The sequence below is a fragment of the Alligator sinensis genome, unplaced genomic scaffold (assembly GCF_000455745.1).
Source record: "Alligator sinensis unplaced genomic scaffold, ASM45574v1 scaffold198_1, whole genome shotgun sequence".
Taxonomy (NCBI): Eukaryota; Metazoa; Chordata; order Crocodylia; family Alligatoridae; genus Alligator; species Alligator sinensis.
The window spans coordinates 3934469-3947236 of NW_005841906.1; the positions used below are offsets into that span (position 1 = coordinate 3934469).

A 12768-nucleotide genomic window follows, 5' to 3' on the forward strand; every position below is an offset into this window, starting at 1 on the left:
TGAAAAAAAATCCTTGAGTTTAATGGATTTAAATTGATTCTGAAAATTATTATTCCTTGCAGCAGATTGAGTAGATGGCAGGTAAGGAGGTCAAGGTGCATGACAGATACATTTATCACAGAAATATTTGTCTCTATGTGATATCTTTTAGGTGCAAATGGCTCAGAGGTCATCTGATATTAGCAACTGGTGCCTGTAACAATTGTAAAGTGCACAGAATTATTAACAATCAAGGCCTCATGCTCCTATCCTCTAAGGCAGGCTTCTCTTATTTCCCCACTTTGCAGATGGAGTAACAAAAAGATTGTATAAGCACACTTTTGGCAGATCTGATTATAAAACCCAGGTCTCTAATAAGGGTGAAGATTCAGTCTTCACCCCTTTACCTGCTAAACCTTTCAGGATGGATGTACCAGTTTATGTTGCTGTGTTGTAAGCCTGTAAACCACACTCTCCTCTGGAGCCAAAAATGGATTCTAGGAAGTCTGAGTCCTAATGGTCCTGAGAGGCTGTTGTGTACCCCATTGTTAAAGGGTTTGTCACAATCTCTTCTACCAATGGCTCCACAAAGAATGTAATGGCTTGCTATTGCTAGCAGGTACTCTTTACCTCAAAAGGTAACCATTTGTGAAGTCAGACCAAAGGTTCCAATTTCAAACCCTGCTATAACCCATGGTGGGGTCATTTTGAATATGTAATATAATTTTGGGAAAGAAATCCATGGATTTTTTGTTTTGTTGCTTATAAACTCTTAAGTGACATACAGAAGGTATTTTAAGAGAACATTAAAAGCTGTCAAGCCAAGGGCCCAAAAGTATGGAAATGCAACATTTACAGTTGCCCATGCAACCTTAAGAGTGCTGTCTTGCTTTTTAACTAAACCTTTGGTTGCATGTTCACTTGCTATTTCTTCTCTAGTATTCCTTCCTCACAGAGGAAGGGCACATCTCTTCTCTAGTATTCCTCCCTCACAGAGGAAGGGCACATCTCAAAGGAGAGTTGCAAGAAAATAAAGGAAGGTCTCATGATTAAAGCCTTAAAGTAGAAACTAGGAAAGAGAGGTCCCATACTTAGCCCTCCAACTGGCTTTTTACACAGAAGAAAGAAGCTATCATATGAGACTGGCTTTAAGTTTGGTGATTTGTAATTTTTCAGTGTTTGATCTTGTAACTTTGCTATTTTAATGTAATTTTAAGAAATATAGGCAGCAGTAAGTGCTGCTTTCAGGAATGCTGGTGTAACTCCATGGATTACTGAAATACTTGTACCCATGCCCTCAGAAATGATTTTCTTTAAAAGTGTTTTTAGAATACTGTAGGAAGTGACTCAGGATAATAGCTAGTCTAATGAGCTATGTTGGCTTCCTGGAGTCTTTTAAAAATAAAACCATTTACAAGGAAAGGGAAAGTCTAGGAAAGAAAATAAAAAACCCTAGTGTATTTGAAGATACTTAAATCTGACATAGTCCAAAGGATTGAAACCCTTCACCCATTGCCTCCTCCTCAGGCATTCTGTAATGCGTGCCACCGATAACACCTAGTCCTGCAGGGTTGTTCTGTGGGATTTTTCTCAAGCTATTTCTCTGGCTTTTTAACATTACTTAATCCAGCCTGTGTATGATGGAAGCCAAGATGCTGCTGTCCCACAAAGCTCTCCCAGGACTCTGGTTAACCTGAATTCATCATCTAGTTGTCCGTGAAAAATAAAATGAAGCTCAGTTAATTCTGGGAGCAGAGGGATGGAATAGGATATAGCACAAAAATATTCTCTAGCTCCAGTATTATGTGTGTAAAATAATTTTAGTTTGTAATGAAATACATTAGCTCAGATTCCCAGGTTCACTCAACTCTATGTTGCTTAACTGATGCAGATGAACCAGAGCCTGGCCACAACTTTTTAGCCAGGACCAAATGACATAACTAGATACTACATAATTTACTGGCAGTTCAGGGGACTGAGAAGCAGGTGTTGGATTGAGATCTAGCTAACCTCAGGCTGTTTTAAATGGAGCTAGACCTGGAGCTGTTGTAAATACCCCTCAGAATCAGGGACGGCTATGCATTTACCTACCAGTCCCTTGCTCCTACTGAGTTCAGCTTTTAAAGTATGGTAAAGAGATTCTGGCTTTATAGGTCTGATGCCAAGCTCAAACTATATCACCAGTTAATGGGCCTGTTTCCTCACTATCTTTCCTATTCCTTAACTCTTATACTTGAGCAAAATTAGCATAAACCAAACCTTCTGAACTATATAGCATTTTGCATAGGTATAAATGATCATACAAGGTGAACATGCCTACGCCAGAGGTTTTCTGCACAGCCAACTAATCAGCTGCACAGTAAACGTCACGTGTCTACATGTGCACCCAAAGTAAATTAATTTACTCCGCAGCAAGATAGTACTTATAAATACAAGTACTATCCTGCTGTAGAGTAAAAAACTCAGCAGCAGCACATGTGTAGATGTTGCCCCAACTAGATGGGGCCCAAGGATGCTTCAGCGAGGGGGCTGCCTGCCAGCTCACCCTGCACTGAGGCACCCTGATGTCCCAGCCAGCCCCTCTGCAGCACATTGAGCTGGGTCAGAGCATCCCCAGTCTGGCAAGCAGCCCTCATGAATGCTAATGGCATGTATAGATGTGCCCAGGTTGAGCAGAGGAGAATGATATCTGAAAAATCGGGGGGGGGGAGGAGGCTGTAGGTGGGGTGCTAGCGTAAGATAAGTCTTCTGTCTCTGCAGCCTGCAAAGCAAGCAAAAAAATACCAAACCTGGTAGATCTAAAACTGGCTAACACCTTGTTCTTCAGACAACAATTAGATAGCTTTGGGCAGGCTCTTGGGTGCCCTATTCTCTTTGGCACATGCTTTAATTCTGCATTTCCTGTCTTCTGCAGATGTTATTAAAACCTGGTAAGTTTCCAAACAGAATTGCATACAGAAATAACATTTGTAGCTATGCCAGCTAAATCTAGAAATCCGGCATCTCAAACTTTATGCTTCAGGGTGTAAACTGATAAACTGTGGCAGTCAAGAAAGAAACCCTCCTCTTCCCCACCTTTGCATATGTACTGTTTCATCCAGCCACTGACTAGGTAGATTGTGTTTTCCATTCTCTGTGCTCTGAATCATCAGGTATTCAGCCGCTGCTGGAGGCACATACCGGACTAGGGAAATCAGTGTTCTGTGACATCAACAATAGGATTTGAATGTGGTTTAATTTCCTTGGGGTTTTTTTTTCTGTTATGCGGCATGGAAAGGCTGACAAGTGAGGATTTTATAGGTATTCACGTGTACACATGCTGAAACCGTTTTTAAAACGTACAGCACATGACCCCTCATTTCATAAGTTAGGTACCTATGCAGAATTTAACTCTTATGCGGAGGCCAGCTTGAGGTCTGTGCACTTCTGAAGTCTTCACTGGAGTTCCATGTTTGAGAGTTTTACTGCTGCCTTGGCTTTTTGCTAACCCCTGCCCAAGGGTACATTTTACCCTGAAAGAACCTGAACACAACACATTTCTGAGGAGGCTGCATTTTTTTTCCACCTTAAACCTGTTTTAAAACTTGACAAATCCTGCTCCTGCTTCCCCATCACAGGCAGAGAGGACACCCTTTCCACTGTTCTAACATGTGTTAGATCCAAGACTGTGGGAAATCTCCAAATGGGGGTTCCAGCCTCTGCATACTGTGGAGCTGTGCTCTAATGGGGCTCTGGTTGGGCCTCATGGAGCTGAACTTGGTGGGGCACATCTCAAAGGTAGGGCTTTAGCTCTGTAACTGCCCACGTCAATCAGGCATTCTAGCCATCCACCCACAAGAGGCTGCAAATTCAGGAGTTGCTGCACAGCATTGCTCTATTTTCAATAGTGGCAATAAAGAATAAAGTGGCCCAACAGCTCGAGAGTGGGAGACCTTCATGGTACACCTACATGCCAACTCCGCTTAATTGGGCTTGGGATAAAGAACATTATTTGCCTGTTAACCTGCATCTTAAGTGCTTCAGGAAAAGGTTCATAACCATATTCTAAATCTAAACTTACTCTGTATTTTACTTCTGTAAATAAGAATTTATAATGGAAACATTAACATGGCCTTAAGTAAACCCACTTACTAGAGAATTTCCTAGTGAGCCATAGAAATAAAATATTCATACAATTTTCCATGCCATATAGGCCTCCAGAGCTCAAAAGGAGACCAGCAATTTCTGAGGTGCAGGGTTGGGTTTGGGAATCTTTTATTTCTTGGCCACTGATTTAAATCCAGTCTAGGTGAGTAGGATCTGATAATCTGCACCTTCTAAATTTGTGACCCTAAATTAAATGAATTAATGGTCTTAGTCCAGTTCTTTGTGAATGGCTGTTCCTGTGGTAATTGACAATCTTAACAGAGAAGCCAGAGGCTGAATCATGGAAAACAAACTTACTTCCTAGAGGTGATCACTTAAGAACAGAACAGAGATGCATTTATAGCAATGGTTTAAACTGCCCTTGTCCATGCAGTGTTCAATCTCTGAATAAACAAAGGATTCCAAGTGTCTGGGATGTTTTTTTACACCAAAAAATTACTTCAAAATAGAAATTATATTTGCAATTGGATCACATACAAAGGTTGGTTGTATTTATTAGTGTATCACTTCCTCGTGATTTTCAAGGTTTTCACTCCCTCTTCACTCCCAAGGGATTAGAATGTAATATGGTTTTAGAAATTAAATTGAGAGAAAACATGACTCACTGTGGAGTTATCTCATTCTCAGCATACAACAGGAACCTTTATTGGGCTTATAGCACAACGATTAAGTATGGTAAGTTGGTTCAGTGAAAGCCACTGAAAAGCAGCGCTCCACACATTAAGTTGCTTGAGAGATTGTACACAAAATATCTGAAATCTGTAATAAAATCCATAGTTCCCTGCAGAGAAGCTGTATCACAAGCTGTGGAGGTCCTGTATCATTACCAGCAGGAAGCAAGTTAGCTTCACACTTAACTTCAATACATGGATGCAGGGCAAAGTAATGCTGAAGGCTAGGGACTGATACCCCAACCAGCATTTAAAGGATAGGTTGGGATTTTGGTAGTCATGGAAGAAAGGCTTTGAAGGAGGCCTTAAGCAGCTGGATTTTATAGTGCGAACTTGGATCTTTTTATATAGAAATGTCATTAGGTCCTTAGCTATAGAGCAAGGGTGCTCAAACTCTAACCCACAGTCCAAATGTGTCCTATGGAGCCATCTCATTTCGCCCATGGTGATCCCCTCAGGTCTGGAAATTTGGCTGTGAGGGAGTGATGGCCATTATATAGCCATCCTCCCTGGCTGCCAAATTCCCAAACCCCATGTGCAGCCCCTTCCCCTGCAAGACTGATCCATACCCCCTTCCCCCTGCTTCTGGATCAGAGCTGGGCCACGCAACCTTCCCCCACACCACAGGGCAAGGTTGGGACCTGGCCATGCAACCTTCCCTCCTCTTGGACCTGGGTTGGTGCCAACCCATGCCCCTTTCCCCCCATGGGGACAGGTGGGGACATGGCCACACCCCATTTCCCCCTTCCCTGCAGGGCCAGGTTGAGGCCGGGCCACTCTCGCTTCCCCTCTGTGGGGTTGGGTCAAGCTCCTTTCTCCTGTGGGACTGCACTGGGCCGGCTTGCCCCCTGCAACCCTCTGTGTGACTGGATGGTACCTGCTGCACCCACCCCAGATGTGGGATCAGCACCACTGGCCAGATTTGGCCCATGGATGGACTGGGCACTGCCCATCTGGCCCACCAGGCAAATAGGTTGGGCATCACTGCTCTGGAAGATGTAATTTTGGGATTGGAAAAACACCCTGTCTGTCTGAGAGCATTTCCAATACTCCTGGATTCCCAGACTTATTGAAGTAAGGTAGTGGGAAATTCTTTTCTGAGCACACTACTCTTGTTTTCTGGATTTTATCTCAAGGCCTTTGGCTGCACTGGTGACATTTCAATGTGCTGGACTAATGCATATTATGGAATGATCAAAAAGAGCTTCATCTAAGGCTCTTTGAAGTTAATCAAATGATTCCAATTGATTTTAATGGGTTTTGGCTCAGGCTTCAGATGCAGGAGTGGTGGCAGGGCAGAGACAAATGTGATTATGAAATGTATGTACACACAGGATCAGTTTATAAATTTGCACTTTCACTTACTTGGATAGGCGAAACTTCACATTTGCAAATAGTACTTCTTTATCCAAAACTGGCACTAAGAAACCCAACTGCTGGATTTGCATAAGCAAGTGCTCTTCATACACCGAAAATAGTTGTGCATGGGAAAAAAACAGCTGCAATTTCAGAGGCATCTGTTATTTGTGAAGTTTTTGAACAACTTTCCCAGATGCAAAACATTAGGGGGCAGATTGAAAAAGATATTTAGGCTCTTAACTCCTATTTAGGAGTCTAAACTCCCATTAATTTCAATAGATTCTTATGTGAGAGGCAAAATTTCTTAGGTTGATATCTTTATTGGACCAACCACGCAGTTGGGATAAAGTTAGACAAGTGTTTGAAAGCAAAACATTCTTCCTCCAGTCTCTGATCACAGGAACCAGGCACAGCATAGAGAAAAACAACATAGGGGAACCTAAATATCCCCAGCCCCTCTGCACCTAGCTTTCAAACAGCTCCTCAACCTTGCCCAACTCATTATCAGAAGCAAACTCTTTGCTGCCTAACAGACATCAAGTGGGACACTTGCCTTAACAAGAAATGCTTAACTTGTCAACATATCCATCATAAAAAACCACTAGAATCCATGGTTCCTTACATGCCTTTCCCAAAATATGATATATCTGATCCAATGCTCTCGTGGCAACTACGTGGGTGAGACTAAGCAGCAACTATGCATCAGAATGAACCCAGACACAAAAATATGTAAAGGAAGGAGGCACACACACCATTAGGAGCCCATTTCTCACAGAACAATCACTCGCTTTCTGACCTCACTATCCCATGCTCAAGGGAAATCTACCTTTAAAAGGTGAACTTTTTAACAACAAAAATGCATAAGCTGGTTGGACACTAAGAACCAAGGACTAAACATTAATATCCGGTTTATGATACATTATATTTTACCCAACTCCTGAACTTCTTCCACACAGAAAAGGTGACCCTCCTCCTGTCTGATAGGCTGTCACCTCCCAGTAATAAGCTTCTTAACTTCTGCTACTTGTATGTTTGCTACCCCTGATAATTTCCCTCCCCCTCTCCCCTCTCCTGCTGCCTTGTTTCTGTGATCAAAGACCTTAGGAAGAATGTCTTGCATTCGAAAACTTTTTTAACATAACCTAGCTACCTAACTGGTCCAATAAAAGATATCACCCTAAGAAATATTTGCCTCGCATCATTTCTGGATCATCCCAGCTAAACCATCACTCTTGTGCTAAAAAAAAATAGAAGCGTGAGCATCTAAATATCTTTATAGCTCGGGCCCTAGGTAACTATGAAAAGGTATTATTGATAATGGTGGCATGAATGGTACAGCGTGCAGGTTTAGCTGTTACCCTTCCTAGCATAGCAACTTTACCCTTCATCTGCCATACTTGGGGCACGAGTCAGATTATTCCATAACTCACTCTAGTGTTTCTTTCTGCCATCATCAGCTCTGCACCATTCTTTTTTTCCACAAGACACAGCAACTAGACCTGCATTAGTGGGGAGGATGGTCCCAACACAAGGAGAAGAATGATGGTGCAAAATCAGGAAAGGGTGTAGGAAATGCAAAGGATCAAGGAGTTTAGGAAGGCCAGATTCATCCATTTTCTATGTAAATCCAGTCAAAGGCTTGAAACAGTTGCGGGGGATATGCTGGTGGCACAGAGAATGACGCTTTAAAAATGTCTTCTTTTGCCAAATGCAATGATCTAGAACAGTGCTTCTCAAACTATCTGATGTGGTGGACCGGCAGTTTTTTTTCCATTGGGCCAGGGACCAGTGCCTGGTTCAGTCGGTGGCAGCAACTGTGTGTAACGGCTACACAAATGTGTGACCGGCTGTTTCTTTCTCTTTCCTCACCTTGCACAACGTGACGTCACTTGGAATGTTGGAACGTACGAACTGTGGTGCTATGACATATCAACGTTATGCTTCTGAAAATATATTTCTTTCTTTCCTGGCAACTCGCTGCAGACCAGCAACTGGTGGCCAGTCCGCGGACCACCACTTTGAGAAGCAATGATCTAGAACAATATTTCTGCATTGCATGTTGCAGTTGAGGCATCATCTGAAAACACCTCTATTACAAATAGCATCCATATGGAAGATTTTTGCCTTTCAGGCCTGGATGCGTTCACAAAAGACAGAAAAGAGAAAGAATTTTCTTTCAGTAGCGTTTGAAACAGTCCTCCTCAATGTCTGCCTTGGTCCTCCAGTAATGTTCCCTTTATACCTCCCTTCCTAGCAGCTTCCCCCTGGGAAAGGTTTTCCAGTCCTATAGTGTGAAAACTACAAATCTCAAAGCACTGCAATTCAAACTCTCTGCTTAGAGAGACTTTAAACCACTCATGCCATAAATATCTCATCGATGCTGCCTGACGTCAGAGGCTTTGGGAGGTTGGTCTGAAAGTGAAAACAGCAGCAGTTCCAATCTGAGTACAGTACAGTACAGAGAGTGAAAGGAGCAAGACAAGCACGGCTCTGTGTGGATTATAGGACTGCAGAAAGGGGGGGAACTGCGCAGGGACATGGGGACTACAATGTAAGTGCAGCTGCTGCAACAACTCTTCTCTATTCTTTGTGAACAGACCCAGGCAAGCACCGCTTTCTTTTCTTTTTCTCTAAAACAATCTGAAGGCAGCTTGGAAGCCACAATGATTTAGATCTAGCTGGGGGTTTTTTTTCCTGAAGTGTACTTAGAAAGGGGCTGAAAAACAGCCCTTTCATGCTCTGTGTCGGGGTATGTGGGAGAGAGGGGAGGGAATATCTTTGGAAAGCTACAAAATTAATTGGGGACTGAAATCAAGATCTTTCTTGTACTGGTAGCAAGTCAGTAAAATCCCAAATAAACCCCAGGCAAGAACTAACTTCCTTAAGGTTTTTCACAGTAGGCGATTTATTTTTAACCCTTTCAGTCTTAACTTTCAGCTATGAGAAGTTTTTCTTTCATCATCTGACAGCCATTTCCAGGCTTCCTTACAATGGCATTGAGAAATTCTGTCCAATCCTATTTGTCAGGCTACTCAGAGAAGCAGATACAAAATGCTTATTAGATAAAGCCTGCAAAGTCCTGAATACTAAACACCTCAGGACTCTGTAGCCTTTTGTTGGCTCCCTAGGGGAGTTTGGTAATTATATAGGAAGAAAGAACTGAGAAATATCTCAGGATAGGAAAGTGACTGATGCAGGGTCATCCCTGAAGAAGGCAGGGAGATAGTAACAGTGGAAAACTTGAGGGGCTCTGGCACCTCCAGGGATAATGGATTAGGAAATTTATAAAACAGAACAGAAGTCTGTGTGCCAGGGAAAACAAATAATTGTCTTCCTCTGCAGCCAAAATGATACTCAAACCAGCAGTAAAGCCCATTCAATTAAAAGAAGGCACATTCACTAAGGGAAAAAATATTTTAAAATGAAAACTTTATAACGCACTGTACTTACTATTGTTAGTATAACTAAATTAGTCGCTTCCTTGCATACTGAGGTGCACTCACAATTGTCTATGGGAGACATAAATAGTTGTTCCTAATCCTAACAGACCTGAACCCAGCTGACTCTGGACTGAGTTTCTGATCAGACCCCTGCTGAAATCAGAAAGGGATTTTACCAGATAAAGCAGAAGTGTTTGATGCATGTGTTTTGACACTTTTCATTTACCAAAGATTTAGAAAATAAAAACTCTTTTCTAAATCAGCAAGCTGGACCAATGCAGGTGCTGCAAGGAGCAATGATCCTGTTTAATGTCAATTTAAAGCTACAATGAAAAGCAGAGTCAGTGTGAATTACACAATACAACATTCTGCAATGTCAGTAATTGGCTTCAACAAACAAGCAACCATAAAAAGGCTGTTTCAAGTCCCTACTAACTGGTTTGCATTGTTTTTGTAATGGAACAAGTCTGCAAATATTTTTCTTCTTGTGGGTGGCAGAATGGGTTGCTGGGGAGGGAGAGGATAGGATTGGATGGGAAATCTGTGCATAACATCTATTGGCTCTCCAAAGTGAAATCAGTCAGTTCCAGTCTTCTGGGCATAAAGTTGCTGCCGGAATCTCCTTCTCTGCTTGAGTGGGTGGGGAAATGTCCATGTCAGCTAATGAAACGGGGCAAAGTTTAACGGACAGATGTTCAAGTGCTAATCCAAGTTCAGGGCTGCCATGCCATACTATACAAGCTTGCCTGATTTGAGGGAAATTAAGTTGTACTGGAAAGGATCATGGCTATGAATGAGAGAGAGTGTGTATTCTGGGAGCAAAACCCTGTACTCCTCATTGCTGATACAAATATGAAATTAAATTTATTGACATGAACAGTACTAGGATCTGGGTTCTGTGCCAGTATTCACCCATCCCTATTTATTTTTTATTGAATTTTATTTACTGTAGGTTGGCAACTACTTTTCCAGGAAATATTACATTGCAGCAGTCTAATTGGCTGGCTGACAGCATTAAAAAGGAAAAAAAACTATTTTAGAATAGGTTTAATGAGTTGTTAGGAGCTGAAAATATTTTCCCTAATAAAAGGCTTGAATGTTGATACAATCAGCAAGAGTAAAAATGATGAGGCAGACCATTTCAGCTGGCTCAGCAGTGAGTCAGGCTGGCACTGAAGTGCTTCTGTACCATTCTGGGCTAATGCATGTGGAGCTAGTGGAGGCCAGGGGAATGTGGAAAGGATTTCCAAGTCAGGATCCACAGAAGGAGACTTGATTGTGTCTTTCTGGTTTCCAGACATCCACCCACAAGCAGCTGGCTAGGGTACCGCTCTACCTGCAATGGCTTGGAAGCCTGGGAAATGCTTGAAGAAAGGAAATTTCCCTGTAGTTCAGAAAGGACACCCTACATATAAAGTTGCTTGTAGAAAATGGGGAGAGAAGCTGTAACATTACAGGAAGAAAGATTTGAGGGGAAAGGTGGGGAGAAGCTACGATCTATGATTGTTTATCTGGATCAGATCACTTCACTAGAGAGAGATCTTGCATTTTGCTTTTTCACTGATAGATACTAACCCTAAACTGCAGAGGAAGGTGGGAAGAAAACACTATACTGAGAAGACAGTGCTAGTTTCTTTTTCAGGTTTTGGCCTCAAGATGTAGCAGGAGATTTCTCTATGAAAGTCTCATGCCAGTCATGCTGTGACTGAGGTTTTAAAATATCTTCACTGTGTGTCATGAAGTGCAGTCATGTGGTTTTATGATCTTAGTTGCATCCTTGTAAATTTTTCCTAAATAGCGCTAGAACTGCAGTTCACTTCATCTGAGCTTTGTACATGTGAGATACGATCCTGCTTTCACTAAAGCCTGTGGCAAATCTTCTTCCCAGAAAGAACAGGTCCATATTTAGGAAACACTGACTTTATTTGTAGGTTTCTCTGTGATGGGCTCCTATTCTATAGACAGTAAGTGAGAACTTACTAAAGTTGAGTAGCCTCATGTAGGCATCTCTCATATGTAGCATACCCATTTCCTATAGCTGCTGGAAGATTCCCAAAGGGCTCATTGGAAATATCTCCAGTCATTCCAGGTTAACCACATGTCCTAATTATTGAGAAATAGAAGAGAGTCCCATTTCCTGGTACTCAGGGTTAGGATGTGTAGGAGATTTGGCTTTGGGCTCTATAGTTAGTGAGATTTTTCAAGCTTGGGTCAGTCCTACGGAGATTTGACCCACCAAGGCTAGAACAACATGTTCCTAAACCAAATGAAAACTGACTGCTCTATTTTTAGTCAGATGAAACACTGCATTTGTTTGTTTTCATGTTTTTCAACACACTGCAAGTGGACAGTGATCTCCCTTGTGGCTTTTTCTTTTCTCTAATATGTGGCTCCTTTGAACTGACACCATCTCGGAGTTAATAGTGGTAGCAATCAACATAAAAGCATGCACTGGACCTGATTTGTTTCTCATATAGGTCGATTTTATAGCATTGTAACTTTACTGACTTTACAGTATAGTTACTTCCAGTTTACAATGGTGCACGTGATATCAGGATCATCACCCTCAAAGAGCTAATTACTATGTCTCACAGTGCCCCCATAATTTAGATAGGTTATTATATTATTAGGCCAGATTTCTGTGTTATAAACTGGCACTGGAGCTTCAGAGAATCGATGCCAGTCTACATCAGCTCAGGAACTGACCCGCTGTCTCTGGGTTACAAATTAGGTAAACTAGGTACAGGCAGCTGCAATCTCTTCTCATTTGCCACAGAAAATCTTTTTAACCTTATAGGCTTCAGTGCATCAACTCCAGACTTCCATTGTAATAAGTTCAAATGACAGCAGAATTTGGCCTAGAGAAACTGAGGTCCAAACTGTCTCAAGAGGCCTATAATTTTGGGTCTCTATTTTTGGTGCCCTACTTAAAACACCCAGGCACTCAAAAATGAGACAGCCAAAATTAAAAGGCACATTTGAAAATGTTGGCCTAAGTGATTTGGCCACACCTATGCAGTAAGTAGGTTTAGTTCTTCACACACCAGATTTATGTTGGTGTAGCTTCATTAGAGTTAATGGGTTACTCCTGATTTATGCCAAGGTAAATAGAGGGCTTGAGTCCTAGTTTTTCAGAGCTCGGAATAGCTCTGAGGAACTTTTGAACATCAGCC

General features: G+C 42.0%; 1 protein-coding gene across 2 annotated transcripts in view; it reads left to right on the forward strand.

Moving 5' to 3' along the window:
• Positions 1-8581: 8581 nt before the first annotated feature.
• DAAM2 (dishevelled associated activator of morphogenesis 2) overlaps positions 8582-12768 on the forward strand; it is a 198070-nt gene continuing 193883 nt past the window's right edge. For both annotated transcript variants that reach the window (XM_025197839.1, XM_025197838.1), the window contains exon 1: positions 8582-8706. The gene's annotated coding sequence lies outside the window, so the exon portion shown is untranslated. The remainder of the gene's footprint in view (positions 8707-12768) is intronic.